Genomic DNA, 4949 nt, shown 5'->3' on the forward strand with positions numbered 1-4949 from the left:
AAGAGTAATCTGATACAATTTGATGAACTTGACCTACACCTATGGAAGCAGTAGTTCAAATGAGGGAACAAATTCTTACAGCAAGAATCATTCCCACCCCCTCCACACACAGAGTAGACAGGGATGGGCAACTTGGACGTTGGCTACCCAAAATGGGGTGGGGGTGGGGGTGGCTACAAAGGCAAGAAGTGACTGGCTTACAAGCTTTCAAGAGGGAACCTAGAGCCAGGGGGCCTGGAGGAAGGCAGAATCTCCAGTGCATAGTATCCAATCTGCCTAGGCAGAGCTTATGAAATGAAATGCAGATGGGTTTCTTGTGATACAATAGTGAATAACTGTTATCAGGACTGATTGTGAAGGTTGGAAATGTAAAGGTAGATGTTTTATAGCAAAGAAGGGAGGGACTAACTTTTCAGTCTAGAAGCGGAGGTCCCTAGGACCATCAACGGAGAAGAGCCAAGAGTGGGACCCTACCCAGAGAAGCAGCGATGCCTGAGATGGAGGCAGAGACGATGATGTGGGGCGATGGAGTAGCTGGGGACTTTAGATCCAGAGAGGAAGAGCGACTGTGTGCTGAAGACTGGGGGTGGGAGGGGGGTGGGTAGTGTAGGAGGCAGGCTTGCAGGGTATACCCTTTGGTTGGTTGATGATGCATGGAGGAGATTATAACCATGGCAATGATATGATATACGATAGAATGAATGTAAAACTAATGTTCTCCCATGTAAACTACCATATAATTCACAATAAAACACTAAAAAATAAAAACTCAGCTATTGATCAAAAATCGGTGTGTTGAACCCACGAAGAGGTGCCTTAGAAGAAGGTTCTAGTGATCTACCTCTGAAAGGTCACGGCCATGGAAATCCTGTGATTTTTCTCTGCAACACATGGGGGGATGCTATTAGTTGGAATAGACTCAGTGGTAAATTAGATTTTGGTTTTGGGGGTTTTGTTTGTTTGTTTTGATCTGACTCTGAACTTCCATACTCAGTACCTGGGCCCCATTCAGCCTGGTCCTTCAGCTGTGGGACTGGGGTCTCTGAGGTCACTTCAAGCTGACCTTGGAGTCTTCTAGGCAGGGCCATGTCCTCTGCATGCATCCCTTACCCCCAGCAAGGGGTCATCATGGCAGCTACTTGGGAGCTTCTGGTTTAATTTGACCGAAGTAATGCTGTTCCAATGGGTCTGAATTGACATGCCAGCAGAGGGTTTTGTTTGTCATTGATGTTGTTTTGGATTCTCGTCCTGCCCCCTGAAACACTATGACTGTTGTTGTTAAGTGTCGTAGAGTTGGTTCCAACCCATAGTGACCCTGTATAAGGTTTCCAAGGAGCAGCTGGTGATGGAAGACTCTTCAAATTGGATGGATAGCCACTAACTAGATCTCATCATTTCTGATACATTATTAATTTCCTGGGAGAAGAAGAGAGAGGGAATTTGAACTAGCAGAGTTTCAATAGGTAAAAGAGAGCAGAGAGGGCTCTCATGGTGTGAGGAACAATGTGCACAAGAGCTGCAAAGGGAGGAAAGAGTGGGGTTCTTGAGGGATACAGAAAGGAAGGAACCATGTTGCAGCCTCGCTGGAGTAGGAAGGGGCCAGGAGACAAGCCTCTGGTTTCCAGGAACCCTCCCAAACTGCAGGGGAGGGGAGCAACATTGGCTGAGTCACTCTGGCAAGTTACTTGACCTCTCTGTTTCAGTTTGTGCTGATGGATATTTATTTAGGTGTATTCTTGGAATCAATGGTGGGCTATTGCCTTCCATGTGGGAGACTGAAGTTCAATTTTGGTCAATGCACTTCATGTGTAGCCACCCTCCATCTCTCCATGGGGGCTTGTGTGTTGCTATGATACTGAACGTTTCAGTGGAGCCTGCCTACTAAGATAGACTACAAGGAAAATCCTGGTGATCTCCTTCTAAATATCAGTCACTGAAAAACAGATGGATCACACTAGTCCCATCCACACTACTTATGGGGATGGTGCAGGACTGGCAATGTTCCCGTACATTGTGCTTGGGTCGCTCTACGGCAGTTAACACTAGCGGCATTCTTGGAGTCATACATGTTGGGGAGTGAGACAAGTGGGACTGGGCAGAGGAGGAGGTAAACTGTGATGATTCAATCACACAGTCAACCCTGAGAAAGCTCTAAACTGGACAGTTCTTCAGCATCGTCCACATTGGACAGTTTCAAGGTCAGACAGAGATTTTTCCCTGGGAAGGGTCTGCTCTTCAGCTGAGGTAAATCCTGGAGAGAGGCCCTGTGAGTGGGCATGACAGCCCCCACCACACTTGCCTAGCTCAGAGTCTTCATTTTCAGAAAGAAGATGCTGGCTCCTGGCTCTTGGAGATGTTGGGAGGACTAAAGCAGACAGTGCACACAGTGGCATAGCACGCTCTCCTAGACAGCTTTAACACCCTCCACTTCATTAGGTATCTTCATTAGCTAGTGCTGCTGCTATAACAGAATTACCACACGTGGATGGCTTTAACAAAGACATTTTTTCTCATACAGTTTGGGAGACTATAAGAAGGAAGAACGTGGCATGAGGATTAGAGGAAGACTCCTCAACAACCTACAGATGATACAACCTTGCTTGCTGAAAGTGAACAAAACTTAAAATACCTACTGATGAAGATCAAGGATCACAACAGTTAGGTAAGGGTTGCACCTTAATGTAAAGGAAACAAAAATCATTACCACTGGACAAATAAACAACATCTAAATAAATTGAGAAAAGATTGGAGTTGTCAAAGACTTCAGTTTGCTCAAATCAACCAGCAATATTCAAAGAAGCAACAGTCAAGAAATCAAACGACATACTGTATTAGGCAAATCTGCTGCACAAGACATCTTTAAGAGATGTCAGTTTGAGGACTAAGGAGTGCTTGATCCAATCCATGGTGTTTTCAATAGCCTCATGCATGTGAAGGTTGGACAAAGAATAAGGAAGATCATAGAAGAATTGATGCATTTGAGTTATGGTGTTGGAGGAGAATATTAAAAATACCATGGACTAACAAAAGAACAAACAAATATATGTTGGAAGAACTACAGCCAGAATGCTCCTAAAAGCCAGGATAGCAAGACTGTTTCTCATACTTCAGACATATTATCAGGAGGGACCTGTTCCTGGAGAAGGATATCTTACTTGATAAAGTAGACGGCCAGTGAAACCAATAGGAAGATTCCCAATGAGATGGGTTTGCCCAGTAGCAGCAACAATGGGCTCAAGCATAGCAACCACTGTGAGACGTTTGACACAGGTCCAGGCAGTGTTTCTTTCTGTTGTTCATCAAGTTGCTATGAGTCGGTACTGACTCAATGGCACCTAACAACAACAATAAATTGGTTGCTGTCATTTTGCTGTGTGTTTTTTTGTTTTTGTTTTGTTTTGTTTGGATGCTGCTGGTTTCTTTGTTTCCCATAAGTTTTTGTTCTAAATTCACTTAATTTGTGAATTTTCTTTTCATTTTTTTCATTTCTGTTGTGTTAATGTTTACTAAATCTTTTTGGTTTTCTTTTTTATGGTACGTGTATTAATTTTCTTTGTGTTACTCTGTAATTTATTAAATTTTCCTATGGCAATGTGGGTTAATGAGCCAGACTGCACTGCAAAGCCATTAGAACTGCAAGGTCTGTGGTTTAAGCTCACCAACTGCTCCTCGGAAATCCTATACAGGATCACTAAGGGTTGGAACCAACTCAACAACAACAACAACAATTTAAAACAGTGTGTTATGGCTTGAAATCTACCTGACATCCTAGCCATTTGGAATTTCTATATCTACACTATTCCCTCTTTTTGCTTTGTTGTTGACTTCATTATAAATTGCTATCTCTGGTCCCCTATTTTCAGTCTTGTAGGTTTGTTTTGTTTTAAAATACTCTGGGTTAATGTACTGAACTGCAAAGTTGGTTTGAACCTCAAGCTCACCAGTTGCTCCTTGGAAACTTTATGCAGGGTCGCTATGGGTTGGAATGAACTCAACAGCACGTAACAACAACATATTTGGGTTGAGTTCTGTTTGGTGTTGTCATAAATATTGATCTCAGGTTGTTGTCTGCTGTTGTTGGTTCTCAATCCAGAGAAAATTCTTCAGTATTTTTTGTAAAGTTGGTGTGACCATTACAAATTCCATTAATTTCTATTTATCAGGAAATGTCCTAATTTTGTCATCATTTCTGAGAAGGAGTTTTTCTGGGTATACGATTCTTGGTTGGCAATTTTCTTCTCTCAGAGTTTTGTTATATGTCATCCATTGTCTTCTTGCCTGCGTGGTTACTCTTATTGGTTCTCCTTTGTAGGTAATTTTTCATTTTTCCCAAGCTGCTCTTAGGATTCTTTCCTTGTCTTTGGTTTTGGAAATTTTGCTTATGATACGTCTTGGTGATTTTTTCTTGGAACCTAATCTGTTTGGAGTTCTTTTAGCTACTTGTATGCTTATATTCTCATCTTTCATGATGTTAGGGCAGTTTTCTTCCAACAACTCTTAGACAATTTTCTCTGTCATTTTTATAGTCTTTTATGCATCTGGAATTCAGACCACCCTTTAGTTTTTCCCACATCACTCTTAAGCTTTCTTCTGATTTTTTCTTTTTCTTTTTTTTTATTGTTCTTTTAGCATATTAATACTGAGAGATTTATCTTTGTGCTGACAATGTCAATTCAGACTTCCATTGCTTTGAATATATGACTTTGCTCTTTCAATGTATTGTCCATTTCTGAAATCTTAGTATTAATCTTTGGATTTCTAATTACGGTTTTTGTATTGTTTCAAATTTTACATTTATTTTGTCTGTTGTTCTTGTAGTGTTTTCTGGAATTCTTCTAATATTTTTACTTTGCTTTCCTTGATCTTTCTGTCAATCCTTATAAGGTACCTAGTTACTATTCTTTTGAATTCTTTTTCAGTTAGTACCATTACCTTTTCTTCCTCAGAAG

Source organism: Chrysochloris asiatica, unplaced genomic scaffold, assembly GCF_000296735.1.
Source record: "Chrysochloris asiatica unplaced genomic scaffold, ChrAsi1.0 scaffold00123, whole genome shotgun sequence".
Taxonomy (NCBI): Eukaryota; Metazoa; Chordata; class Mammalia; order Afrosoricida; family Chrysochloridae; genus Chrysochloris; species Chrysochloris asiatica.